The sequence below is a fragment of the Pelobates fuscus genome, chromosome 3 (assembly GCF_036172605.1).
Source record: "Pelobates fuscus isolate aPelFus1 chromosome 3, aPelFus1.pri, whole genome shotgun sequence".
Taxonomy (NCBI): domain Eukaryota; kingdom Metazoa; phylum Chordata; class Amphibia; order Anura; family Pelobatidae; genus Pelobates; species Pelobates fuscus.
This window is the reverse complement of record NC_086319.1, coordinates 394,399,582-394,412,879: the sequence shown is the minus strand read 5'-3', so window position 1 is coordinate 394,412,879 and position 13,298 is coordinate 394,399,582. Positions and strand designations below refer to the sequence as shown.

At 38.8% G+C, this 13,298-nt stretch overlaps 13 non-coding genes across 13 annotated transcripts; all 13 read right to left on the bottom strand.

Annotated features, from left to right (window-relative positions):
• Positions 1 to 1,329: 1,329 nt before the first annotated feature.
• TRNAH-GUG (transfer RNA histidin (anticodon GUG)) lies at positions 1,330 to 1,401 on the bottom strand. The gene has a single exon. It is a non-coding gene; the product is annotated as a tRNA-His (tRNA).
• Positions 1,402 to 1,409: 8 nt separating this feature from the next.
• On the bottom strand, positions 1,410 to 1,482 carry TRNAR-ACG (transfer RNA arginine (anticodon ACG)). The gene has a single exon. It is a non-coding gene; the product is annotated as a tRNA-Arg (tRNA).
• Positions 1,483 to 2,960: 1,478 nt separating this feature from the next.
• On the bottom strand, positions 2,961 to 3,032 carry TRNAH-GUG (transfer RNA histidin (anticodon GUG)). The gene has a single exon. It is a non-coding gene; the product is annotated as a tRNA-His (tRNA).
• Positions 3,033 to 3,040: 8 nt separating this feature from the next.
• On the bottom strand, positions 3,041 to 3,113 carry TRNAR-ACG (transfer RNA arginine (anticodon ACG)). The gene has a single exon. It is a non-coding gene; the product is annotated as a tRNA-Arg (tRNA).
• A 1,561-nt stretch (positions 3,114 to 4,674) lies between these two features.
• On the bottom strand, positions 4,675 to 4,747 carry TRNAR-ACG (transfer RNA arginine (anticodon ACG)). The gene has a single exon. It is a non-coding gene; the product is annotated as a tRNA-Arg (tRNA).
• Positions 4,748 to 6,275: 1,528 nt separating this feature from the next.
• TRNAH-GUG (transfer RNA histidin (anticodon GUG)) lies at positions 6,276 to 6,347 on the bottom strand. The gene has a single exon. It is a non-coding gene; the product is annotated as a tRNA-His (tRNA).
• An 8-nt stretch (positions 6,348 to 6,355) lies between these two features.
• Positions 6,356 to 6,428, bottom strand: TRNAR-ACG (transfer RNA arginine (anticodon ACG)). The gene has a single exon. It is a non-coding gene; the product is annotated as a tRNA-Arg (tRNA).
• Positions 6,429 to 7,989: 1,561 nt separating this feature from the next.
• Positions 7,990 to 8,062, bottom strand: TRNAR-ACG (transfer RNA arginine (anticodon ACG)). Its single transcript has one exon. It is a non-coding gene; the product is annotated as a tRNA-Arg (tRNA).
• Positions 8,063 to 9,543: 1,481 nt separating this feature from the next.
• Positions 9,544 to 9,615, bottom strand: TRNAH-GUG (transfer RNA histidin (anticodon GUG)). Its single transcript has one exon. It is a non-coding gene; the product is annotated as a tRNA-His (tRNA).
• An 8-nt stretch (positions 9,616 to 9,623) lies between these two features.
• TRNAR-ACG (transfer RNA arginine (anticodon ACG)) lies at positions 9,624 to 9,696 on the bottom strand. Its single transcript has one exon. It is a non-coding gene; the product is annotated as a tRNA-Arg (tRNA).
• Positions 9,697 to 11,174: 1,478 nt separating this feature from the next.
• TRNAH-GUG (transfer RNA histidin (anticodon GUG)) lies at positions 11,175 to 11,246 on the bottom strand. Its single transcript has one exon. It is a non-coding gene; the product is annotated as a tRNA-His (tRNA).
• Positions 11,247 to 11,254: 8 nt separating this feature from the next.
• TRNAR-ACG (transfer RNA arginine (anticodon ACG)) lies at positions 11,255 to 11,327 on the bottom strand. Its single transcript has one exon. It is a non-coding gene; the product is annotated as a tRNA-Arg (tRNA).
• Positions 11,328 to 12,888: 1,561 nt separating this feature from the next.
• Positions 12,889 to 12,961, bottom strand: TRNAC-ACA (transfer RNA cysteine (anticodon ACA)). The gene has a single exon. It is a non-coding gene; the product is annotated as a tRNA-Cys (tRNA).
• Positions 12,962 to 13,298: the final 337 nt, after the last annotated feature.

The following is a 13,298-nucleotide window of genomic DNA, read 5'->3' as shown; positions in this document are numbered from 1 at the left end:
TTAAAACTTCCTTAACTACTTATATGGCACCAACAAATTCCGCAGAGCTGGAATTGAACTAATTCAACTTAGATGTACTTTATTAAACAAACAAAAATAAGCAATTGCACAATAACTGCTAAAAGAGCTCACAAAACAATCTCTGAGATGCGTTTCACAATTTAACTGAGGAAGCTTTTTTTTAAGGAGGAAATGTGTTTCAGAGATTGTTCCAAGTTGGATTCTTGAGTCATATTATATACCAAAATTTGGAAGCACTATGCGGGTAGGGTTGTCTCTAGGCAGGCAGACACCAGAGGCATTTCTGTGAGCTGAATTTCAAGACTCCTGTACACAAGTGTAATTCTCTATGGTATAATTTTATTAAGGTTTTACACTGTACACATTTTTCCTGTTTTATTGTATGTATATATTATATGTACATATATGATCTGCCGGAAGTCTGTGTCTAGGGAAAAGGTGGATCTGATACCTATAAATAAGAAGAGGAGAGGGAGTCACCTATTTAAGAGTCCAATGCTTTTATTCCAGAGCCAGATTGTGGGCTCTGGTTCATGTGAGTTGCCAATGCCTCTAGATGCTTTACAGCTTTATTAGATTTTTGGGCTGTATTAGTAAGTTGTCTCCACTATTATATCTTTTTCTATTTTTACTTTAGAGTTCAAAAGTTTGTTATTGTGTTTTTTACTAGGATAATCACATTGTTCTATGTATTAAATCATGGTTGTTATATTGCAGTGGCGTTTACAATTTATTTAGACTTTTAAAGGGGTGCCAAGAATTAACACTTTGTTGTGATTTAGTGCAATGTTAGATATTTGGCACTATTTACACTGTTTGCATTGTAGCTATTGTTTAACTCTGACACTCACATGGTTAACAGTTGCAGGGTTCTGCAGTTGGACAAGGCATGCATTTAGAAAAATGTCATGTGGGTGTGAGCCTAATTTGAATACCTACAATGCATTGCAAAGAATGTTGTCCTTTTTAAACTAGTCGGACAAATAATAACAGCTTTTAACAGATACTACCACCAGGACTCCCTCTCATTTATGTTTACGCTGAACGAGAGTGAGGGATGGAAGGAGATGGATGCGGCCATGATGTGCATTCTTAGAGCGTTTAAATGGGTGGAAATGCCAGCCAAGCTAAGGATGCATTCTCCCCCCCAGACCTGGGGCTGTGGGTCTGTACATTATCCCGGGTAATTGCGTCCTGTCATCTGCATCTGTTGTGAATGGGGTCAAAATGTACTTAGCGTCCTGTAATCTGCATCTGTTGTGAATGGGGTCAAAATGTACTTAGCGCGGAAGAGAAGGAAAATGGAGATGCCGTGACCCGGATTCGAACCGGGGTTGCTGCGGCCACAACGCAGAGTACTAACCACTATACGATCACGGCACAACGGCCGAGCCAGGTAGGAGTCGAACCTACAATCTTCTGATCCGTAGTCAGACGCGTTATCCATTGCGCCACTGGCCCATGCTTGGAGACAGCAGCCCCAACCTCAGTCAATAGGATCTGCCTCAACAGAAAAAGATGTCCATTATAAAACTAAATTGAGATACAAAATAAGTTTTTTGCAAAGTTGTTTATTTATTTTATCTTATCATTAAAAGTTAAACCTTGCCTTAAAACTTCCTTAACTACTTATATGGCACCAACAAATTCCGCAGAGCTGGAATTGAACTAATTCAACTTAGATGTACTTTATTAAACAAACAAAAATAAGCAATTGCACAATAACTGCTAAAAGAGCTCACAAAACAATCTCTGAGATGCGTTTCACAATTTAACTGAGGAAGCTTTTTTTTAAGGAGGAAATGTGTTTCAGAGATTGTTCCAAGTTGGATTCTTGAGTCATATTATATACCAAAATTTGGAAGCACTATGCGGGTAGGGTTGTCTCTAGGCAGGCAGACACCAGAGGCATTTCTGTGAGCTGAATTTCAAGACTCCTGTACACAAGTGTAATTCTCTATGGTATAATTTTATTAAGGTTTTACACTGTACACATTTTTCCTGTTTTATTGTATGTATATATTATATGTACATATATGATCTGCCGGAAGTCTGTGTCTAGGGAAAAGGTGGATCTGATACCTATAAATAAGAAGAGGAGAGGGAGTCACCTATTTAAGAGTCCAATGCTTTTATTCCAGAGCCAGATTGTGGGCTCTGGTTCATGTGAGTTGCCAATGCCTCTAGATGCTTTACAGCTTTATTAGATTTTTGGGCTGTGTTAGTAAGTTGTCTCCACTATTATATCTTTTTCCATTTTTACTTTAGAGTTCAAAAGTTTGTTATTGTGTTTTTTACTAGGATAATCACATTGTTCTATGTATTAAATCATGGTTGTTATATTGCAGTGGCGTTTACAATTTATTTAGACTTTTAAAGGGGTGCCAAGAATTAACACTTTGTTGTGATTTAGTGCAATGTTAGATATTTGGCACTATTTACACTGTTTGCATTTTAGATATTGTTTAACTCTGACACTCACATGGTTAACAGTTGCAGGGTTCTGCAATTGGACAAGGCATGCATTTAGAAAAATGTCATGTGGGTGTGAGCCTAATTTGAATACCTACAATGCATTGCAAAGAATGTTGTCCTTTTTAAACTAGTCGGACAAATAATAACAGCTTTTAACAGATACTACCACCAGGACTCCCTCTCATTTATGTTTACGCTGAACGAGAGTGAGGGATGGAAGGAGATGGATGCGGCCATGATGTGCATTCTTAGAGCGTTTAAATGGGTGGGAATGCCAGCCAAGCTAAGGATGCATTCTCCCCCCCAGACCTGGGGCCGTGGGTCTGTACATTATCCCGGGTAATTGTGTCCTGTCATCTGCATCTGTTGTGAATGGGGTCAAAATGTACTTAGCGTCCTGTAATCTGCATCTGTTGTGAATGGGGTCAAAATGTACTTAGCGCGGAAGAGAAGGAAAATGGAGATGCCGTGACCCGGATTCGAACCGGGGTTGCTGCGGCCACAACGCAGAGTACTAACCACTATACGATCACGGCACAACGGCCGAGCCAGGTAGGAGTCGAACCTACAATCTTCTGATCCGTAGTCAGACGCGTTATCCATTGCGCCACTGGCCCATGCTTGGAGACAGCAGCCCCAACCTCAGTCAATAGGATCTGCCTCAACAGAAAAAGATGTCCATTATAAAACTAAATTGAGATACAAAAAATAAGTTTTTTGCAAAGTTGTTTATTTATTTTATCTTATCATTAAAAGTTAAACCTTGCCTTAAAACTTCCTTAACTACTTATATGGCACCAACAAATTCCGCAGAGCTGGAATTGAACTAATTCAACTTAGATGTACTTTATTAAACAAACAAAAATAAGCAATTGCACAATAACTGCTAAAAGAGCTCACAAAACAATCTCTGAGATGCGTTTCACAATTTAACTGAGGAAGCTTTTTTTAAAGGAGGAAATGTGTTTCAGAGATTGTTCCAAGTTGGATTCTTGAGTCATATTATATACCAAAATTTGGAAGCACTATGCGGGTTGGGTTGTCTCTAGGCAGGCAGACACCAGAGGCATTTCTGTGAGCTGAATTTCAAGACTCCTGTACACAAGTGTAATTCTCTATGGTATAATTTTATTAAGGTTTTACACTGTACACATTTTTCCTGTTTTATTGTATGTATATATTATATGTACATATATGATCTGCCGGAAGTCTGTGTCTAGGGAAAAGGTGGATCTGATACCTATAAATAAGAAGAGGAGAGGGAGTCACCTATTTAAGAGTCCAATGCTTTTATTCCAGAGCCAGATTGTGTGCTCTGGTTCATGTGAGTTGCCAATGCCTCTAGATGCTTTACAGCTTTATTAGATTTTTGGGCTGTGTTAGTAAGTTGTTTCCACTATTATATCTTTTTCTATTTTTACTTTAGAGTTCAAAAGTTTGTTATTGTGTTTTTTACTAGGATAATCACATTGTTCTATGTATTAAATCATGGTTGTTATATTGCAGTGGCGTTTACAATTTATTTAGACTTTTAAAGGGGTGCCAAGAATTAACACTTTGTTGTGATTTAGTGCAATGTTAGATATTTGGCACTATTTACACTGTTTGCATTTTAGATATTGTTTAACTCTGACACTCACATGGTTAACAGTTGCAGGGTTCTGCAGTTGGACAAGGCATGCATTTAGAAAAATGTCATGTGGGTGTGAGCCTAATTTGAATACCTACAATGCATTGCAAAGAATGTTGTACTTTTTAAACTAGTCGGACAAATAATAACAGCTTTTAACAGATACTACCAAAATGGACTCCCTCTCATTTATGTTTACGCTGAACGAGAGTGAGGGATGGAAGGAGATGGATGCGGCCATGATGTGCATTCTTAGAGCGTTTAAATGGGTGGAAATGCCAGCCAAGCTAAGGATGCATTCTCCCCCCCAGACCTGGGGCTGTGGGTCTGTACATTATCCCGGGTAATTGCCTCCTGTCATCTGCATCTGTTGTGAATGGGGTCAAAATGTACTTAGCGTCCTGTAATCTGCATCTGTTGTGAATGGGGTCAAAATGTACTTAGCGCGGAAGAGAAGGAAAATGGAGATGCCGTGACCCGGATTCGAACCGGGGTTGCTGCACCAACAACGCAGAGTACTAACCACTATATGATCACGGCACAACGGCCGAGCCAGGTAGGAGTCGAACCTACAATCTTCTGATCCGTAGTCAGACGCGTTATCCATTGCGCCACTGGCCCATGCTTGGAGACAGCAGCCCCAACCTCAGTCAATAGGATCTGCCTCAACAGAAAAAGATGTCCATTATAAAACTAAATTGAGATACAAAAAATAAGTTTTTTGCAAAGTTGTTTATTTATTTTATCTTATCATTAAAAGTTAAACCTTGCCTTAAAACTTCCTTAACTACTTATATGGCACCAACAAATTCCGCAGAGCTGGAATTGAACTAATTCAACTTAGATGTACTTTATTAAACAAACAAAAATAAGCAATTGCACAATAACTGCTAAAAGAGCTCACAAAACAATCTCTGAGATGCGTTTCACAATTTAACTGAGGAAGCTTTTTTTAAAGGAGGAAATGTGTTTCAGAGATTGTTCCAAGTTGGATTCTTGAGTCATATTATATACCAAAATTTGGAAGCACTATGCAGGTTGGGTTGTCTCTAGGCAGGCAGACACCAGAGGCATTTCTGTGAGCTGAATTTCAAGACTCCTGTACACAAGTGTAATTCTCTATGGTATAATTTTATTAAGGTTTTACACTGTACACATTTTTCCTGTTTTATTGTATGTATATATTATATGTACATATATGATCTGCCGGAAGTCTGTGTCTAGGGAAAAGGTGGATCTGATACCTATAAATAAGAAGAGGAGAGGGAGTCACCTATTTAAGAGTCCAATGCTTTTATTCCAGAGCCAGATTGTGTGCTCTGGTTCATGTGAGTTGCCAATGCCTCTAGATGCTTTACAGCTTTATTAGATTTTTGGGCTGTGTTAGTAAGTTGTTTCCACTATTATATCTTTTTCTATTTTTACTTTAGAGTTCAAAAGTTTGTTATTGTGTTTTTTACTAGGATAATCACATTGTTCTATGTATTAAATCATGGTTGTTATATTGCAGTGGCGTTTACAATTTATTTAGACTTTTAAAGGGGTGCCAAGAATTAACACTTTGTTGTGATTTAGTGCAATGTTAGATATTTGGCACTATTTACACTGTTTGCATTTTAGATATTGTTTAACTCTGACACTCACATGGTTAACAGTTGCAGGGTTCTGCAGTTGGACAAGGCATGCATTTAGAAAAATGTCATGTGGGTGTGAGCCTAATTTGAATACCTACAATGCATTGCAAAGAATGTTGTACTTTTTAAACTAGTCGGACAAATAATAACAGCTTTTAACAGATACTACCAAAATGGACTCCCTCTCATTTATGTTTACGCTGAACGAGAGTGAGGGATGGAAGGAGATGGATGCGGCCATGATGTGCATTCTTAGAGCGTTTAAATGGGTGGAAATGCCAGCCAAGCTAAGGATGCATTCTCCCCCCCAGACCTGGGGCTGTGGGTCTGTACATTATCCCGGGTAATTGCGTCCTGTCATCTGCATCTGTTGTGAATGGGGTCAAAATGTACTTAACGTCCTGTCATCTGCATCTGTTGTGAATGGGGTCAAAATGTACTTAGCGTCCTGTAATCTGCATCTGTTGTGAATGGGGTCAAAATGTACTTAGCGCGGAAGAGAAGGAAAATGGAGATGCCGTGACCCGGATTCGAACCGGGGTTGCTGCGGCCACAACGCAGAGTACTAACCACTATACGATCACGGCACAACGGCCGAGCCAGGTAGGAGTCGAACCTACAATCTTCTGATCCGTAGTCAGACGCGTTATCCATTGCGCCACTGGCCCATGCTTGGAGACAGCAGCCCCAACCTCAGTCAATAGGATCTGCCTCAACAGAAAAAGATGTCCATTATAAAACTAAATTGAGATACAAAAAATAAGTTTTTTGCAAAGTTGTTTATTTATTTTATCTTATCATTAAAAGTTAAACCTTGCCTTAAAACTTCCTTAACTACTTATATGGCACCAACAAATTCCGCAGAGCTGGAATTGAACTAATTCAACTTAGATGTACTTTATTAAACAAACAAAAATAAGCAATTGCACAATAACTGCTAAAAGAGCTCACAAAACAATCTCTGAGATGCGTTTCACAATTTAACTGAGGAAGCTTTTTTTAAAGGAGGAAATGTGTTTCAGAGATTGTTCCAAGTTGGATTCTTGAGTCATATTATATACCAAAATTTGGAAGCACTATGCGGGTTGGGTTGTCTCTAGGCAGGCAGACACCAGAGGCATTTCTGTGAGCTGAATTTCAAGACTCCTGTACACAAGTGTAATTCTCTATGGTATAATTTTATTAAGGTTTTACACTGTACACATTTTTCCTGTTTTATTGTATGTATATATTATATGTACATATATGATCTGCCGGAAGTCTGTGTCTAGGGAAAAGGTGGATCTGATACCTATAAATAAGAAGAGGAGAGGGAGTCACCTATTTAAGAGTCCAATGCTTTTATTCCAGAGCCAGATTGTGTGCTCTGGTTCATGTGAGTTGCCAATGCCTCTAGATGCTTTACAGCTTTATTAGATTTTTGGGCTGTGTTAGTAAGTTGTTTCCACTATTATATCTTTTTCTATTTTTACTTTAGAGTTCAAAAGTTTGTTATTGTGTTTTTTACTAGGATAATCACATTGTTCTATGTATTAAATCATGGTTGTTATATTGCAGTGGCGTTTACAATTTATTTAGACTTTTAAAGGGGTGCCAAGAATTAACACTTTGTTGTGATTTAGTGCAATGTTAGATATTTGGCACTATTTACACTGTTTGCATTTTAGATATTGTTTAACTCTGACACTCACATGGTTAACAGTTGCAGGGTTCTGCAGTTGGACAAGGCATGCATTTAGAAAAATGTCATGTGGGTGTGAGCCTAATTTGAATACCTACAATGCATTGCAAAGAATGTTGTACTTTTTAAACTAGTCGGACAAATAATAACAGCTTTTAACAGATACTACCAAAATGGACTCCCTCTCATTTATGTTTACGCTGAACGAGAGTGAGGGATGGAAGGAGATGGATGCGGCCATGATGTGCATTCTTAGAGCGTTTAAATGGGTGGAAATGCCAGCCAAGCTAAGGATGCATTCTCCCCCCCAGACCTGGGGCTGTGGGTCTGTACATTATCCCGGGTAATTGCCTCCTGTCATCTGCATCTGTTGTGAATGGGGTCAAAATGTACTTAGCGTCCTGTAATCTGCATCTGTTGTGAATGGGGTCAAAATGTACTTAGCGCGGAAGAGAAGGAAAATGGAGATGCCGTGACCCGGATTCGAACCGGGGTTGCTGCACCAACAACGCAGAGTACTAACCACTATATGATCACGGCACAACGGCCGAGCCAGGTAGGAGTCGAACCTACAATCTTCTGATCCGTAGTCAGACGCGTTATCCATTGCGCCACTGGCCCATGCTTGGAGACAGCAGCCCCAACCTCAGTCAATAGGATCTGCCTCAACAGAAAAAGATGTCCATTATAAAACTAAATTGAGATACAAAAAATAAGTTTTTTGCAAAGTTGTTTATTTATTTTATCTTATCATTAAAAGTTAAACCTTGCCTTAAAACTTCCTTAACTACTTATATGGCACCAACAAATTCCGCAGAGCTGGAATTGAACTAATTCAACTTAGATGTACTTTATTAAACAAACAAAAATAAGCAATTGCACAATAACTGCTAAAAGAGCTCACAAAACAATCTCTGAGATGCGTTTCACAATTTAACTGAGGAAGCTTTTTTTAAAGGAGGAAATGTGTTTCAGAGATTGTTCCAAGTTGGATTCTTGAGTCATATTATATACCAAAATTTGGAAGCACTATGCAGGTTGGGTTGTCTCTAGGCAGGCAGACACCAGAGGCATTTCTGTGAGCTGAATTTCAAGACTCCTGTACACAAGTGTAATTCTCTATGGTATAATTTTATTAAGGTTTTACACTGTACACATTTTTCCTGTTTTATTGTATGTATATATTATATGTACATATATGATCTGCCGGAAGTCTGTGTCTAGGGAAAAGGTGGATCTGATACCTATAAATAAGAAGAGGAGAGGGAGTCACCTATTTAAGAGTCCAATGCTTTTATTCCAGAGCCAGATTGTGTGCTCTGGTTCATGTGAGTTGCCAATGCCTCTAGATGCTTTACAGCTTTATTAGATTTTTGGGCTGTGTTAGTAAGTTGTTTCCACTATTATATCTTTTTCTATTTTTACTTTAGAGTTCAAAAGTTTGTTATTGTGTTTTTTACTAGGATAATCACATTGTTCTATGTATTAAATCATGGTTGTTATATTGCAGTGGCGTTTACAATTTATTTAGACTTTTAAAGGGGTGCCAAGAATTAACACTTTGTTGTGATTTAGTGCAATGTTAGATATTTGGCACTATTTACACTGTTTGCATTTTAGATATTGTTTAACTCTGACACTCACATGGTTAACAGTTGCAGGGTTCTGCAGTTGGACAAGGCATGCATTTAGAAAAATGTCATGTGGGTGTGAGCCTAATTTGAATACCTACAATGCATTGCAAAGAATGTTGTACTTTTTAAACTAGTCGGACAAATAATAACAGCTTTTAACAGATACTACCAAAATGGACTCCCTCTCATTTATGTTTACGCTGAACGAGAGTGAGGGATGGAAGGAGATGGATGCGGCCATGATGTGCATTCTTAGAGCGTTTAAATGGGTGGAAATGCCAGCCAAGCTAAGGATGCATTCTCCCCCCCAGACCTGGGGCTGTGGGTCTGTACATTATCCCGGGTAATTGCGTCCTGTCATCTGCATCTGTTGTGAATGGGGTCAAAATGTACTTAACGTCCTGTCATCTGCATCTGTTGTGAATGGGGTCAAAATGTACTTAGCGCGGAAGAGAAGGAAAATGGAGATGCCGTGACCCGGATTCGAACCGGGGTTGCTGCGGCCACAACGCAGAGTACTAACCACTATACGATCACAGCACAACGGCCGAGCCAGGTAGGAGTCGAACCTACAATCTTCTGATCCGTAGTCAGACGCGTTATCCATTGCGCCACTGGCCCATGCTTGGAGACAGCAGCCCCAACCTCAGTCAAAAGGATCTGCCTCAACAGAAAAAGATGTCCATTATAAAACTAAATTGAGATACAAAATAAGTTTTTTGCAAAGTTGTTTATTTATTTTATCTTATCATTAAAAGTTAAACCTTGAATAAAAACTTCCTTAACTACTTATATGGCACCAACAAATTCAGCAGAGCTGGAATTGAACTAATTCAACTTAGATGTACTTTATTAAACAAACAAAAATAAGCAATTGCACAATAACTGCTAAAAGAGCTCACAAAACAATCTCTGAGATGCGTTTCACAATTTAACTGAGGAAGCTTTTTTTTAAGGAGGAAATGTGTTTCAGAGATTGTTCCAAGTTGGATTCTTGAGTCATATTATATACCAAAATTTGGAAGCACTATGCGGGTAGGGTTGTCTCTAGGCAGGCAGACACCAGAGGCATTTCTGTGAGCTGAATTTCAAGACTCCTGTACACAAGTGTAATTCTCTATGGTATAATTTTATTAAGGTTTTACACTGTACACATTTTTCCTGTTTTATTGTATGTATATATTATATGTACATATATGATCTGCCGGAAGTCTGTGTCTAGGGAAAAGGTGGATCTGATACCTATAAATAAGAAGAGGAGAGGGAGTCACCTATTTAAGAGTCCAATGCTTTTATTCCAGAGCCAGATTGTGGGCTCTGGTTCATGTGAGTTGCCAATGCCTCTAGATGCTTTACAGCTTTATTAGATTTTTGGGCTGTGTTAGTAAGTTGTCTCCACTATTATATCTTTTTCCATTTTTACTTTAGAGTTCAAAAGTTTGTTATTGTGTTTTTTACTAGGATAATCACATTGTTCTATGTATTAAATCATGGTTGTTATATTGCAGTGGCGTTTACAATTTATTTAGACTTTTAAAGGGGTGCCAAGAATTAACACTTTGTTGTGATTTAGTGCAATGTTAGATATTTGGCACTATTTACACTGTTTGCATTTTAGATATTGTTTAACTCTGACACTCACATGGTTAACAGTTGCAGGGTTCTGCAATTGGACAAGGCATGCATTTAGAAAAATGTCATGTGGGTGTGAGCCTAATTTGAATACCTACAATGCATTGCAAAGAATGTTGTCCTTTTTAAACTAGTCGGACAAATAATAACAGCTTTTAACAGATACTACCACCAGGACTCCCTCTCATTTATGTTTACGCTGAACGAGAGTGAGGGATGGAAGGAGATGGATGCGGCCATGATGTGCATTCTTAGAGCGTTTAAATGGGTGGGAATGCCAGCCAAGCTAAGGATGCATTCTCCCCCCCAGACCTGGGGCCGTGGGTCTGTACATTATCCCGGGTAATTGTGTCCTGTCATCTGCATCTGTTGTGAATGGGGTCAAAATGTACTTAGCGTCCTGTAATCTGCATCTGTTGTGAATGGGGTCAAAATGAACTTAGCGCGGAAGAGAAGGAAAATCGAGATGCCGTGACCCGGATTCGAACCGGGGTTGCTGCGGCCACAACACAGAGTACTAACCACTATACGATCACGGCACAACGGCCGAGCCAGGTAGGAGTCGAACCTACAATCTTCTGATCCGTAGTCAGACGCGTTATCCATTGCGCCACTGGCCCATGCTTGGAGACAGCAGCCCCAACCTCAGTCAATAGGATCTGCCTCAACAGAAAAAGATGTCCATTATAAAACTAAATTGAGATACAAAAAATAAGTTTTTTGCAAAGTTGTTTATTTATTTTATCTTATCATTAAAAGTTAAACCTTGCCTTAAAACTTCCTTAACTACTTATATGGCACCAACAAATTCCGCAGAGCTGGAATTGAACTAATTCAACTTAGATGTACTTTATTAAACAAACAAAAATAAGCAATTGCACAATAACTGCTAAAAGAGCTCACAAAACAATCTCTGAGATGCGTTTCACAATTTAACTGAGGAAGCTTTTTTTAAAGGAGGAAATGTGTTTCAGAGATTGTTCCAAGTTGGATTCTTGAGTCATATTATATACCAAAATTTGGAAGCACTATGCGGGTTGGGTTGTCTCTAGGCAGGCAGACACCAGAGGCATTTCTGTGAGCTGAATTTCAAGACTCCTGTACACAAGTGTAATTCTCTATGGTATAATTTTATTAAGGTTTTACACTGTACACATTTTTCCTGTTTTATTGTATGTATATATTATATGTACATATATGATCTGCCGGAAGTCTGTGTCTAGGGAAAAGGTGGATCTGATACCTATAAATAAGAAGAGGAGAGGGAGTCACCTATTTAAGAGTCCAATGCTTTTATTCCAGAGCCAGATTGTGTGCTCTGGTTCATGTGAGTTGCCAATGCCTCTAGATGCTTTACAGCTTTATTAGATTTTTGGGCTGTGTTAGTAAGTTGTTTCCACTATTATATCTTTTTCTATTTTTACTTTAGAGTTCAAAAGTTTGTTATTGTGTTTTTTACTAGGATAATCACATTGTTCTATGTATTAAATCATGGTTGTTATATTGCAGTGGCGTTTACAATTTATTTAGACTTTTAAAGGGGTGCCAAGAATTAACACTTTGTTGTGATTTAGTGCAATGTTAGATATTTGGCACTATTTACACTGTTTGCATTTTAGATATTGTTTAACTCTGACACTCACATGGTTAACAGTTGCAGGGTTCTGCAGTTGGACAAGGCATGCATTTAGAAAAATGTCATGTGGGTGTGAGCCTAATTTGAATACCTACAATGCATTGCAAAGAATGTTGTACTTTTTAAACTAGTCGGACAAATAATAACAGCTTTTAACAGATACTACCAAAATGGACTCCCTCTCATTTATGTTTACGCTGAACGAGAGTGAGGGATGGAAGGAGATGGATGCGGCCATGATGTGCATTCTTAGAGCGTTTAAATGGGTGGAAATGCCAGCCAAGCTAAGGATGCATTCTCCCCCCCAGACCTGGGGCTGTGGGTCTGTACATTATCCCGGGTAATTGCCTCCTGTCATCTGCATCTGTTGTGAATGGGGTCAAAATGTACTTAGCGTCCTGTAATCTGCATCTGTTGTGAATGGGGTCAAAATGTACTTAGCGCGGAAGAGAAGGAAAATGGAGATGCCGTGACCCGGATTCGAACCGGGGTTGCTGCACCAACAACGCAGAGTACTAACCACTATATGATCACGGCACAACGGCCGAGCCAGGTAGGAGTCGAACCTACAATCTTCTGATCTGTAGTCAGACGCGTTATCCATTGCGCCACTGGCCCATGCTTGGAGACAGCAGCCCCAACCTCAGTCAATAGGATCTGCCTCAACAGAAAAAGATGTCCATTATAAAACTAAATTGAGATACAAAATAAGTTTTTTGCAAAGTTGTTTATTTATTTTATCTTATCATTAAAAGTTAAACCTTGCCTTAAAACTTCCTTAACTACTTATATGGCACCAACAAATTCCGCAGAGCTGGAATTGAACTAATTCAACTTAGATGTACTTTATTAAACAAACAAAAATAAGCAATTGCACAATAACTGCTAAAAGAGCTCACAAAACAATCTCTGAGATGCGTTTCACAATTTAACTGAGGAAGCTTTTTTTTAAGGA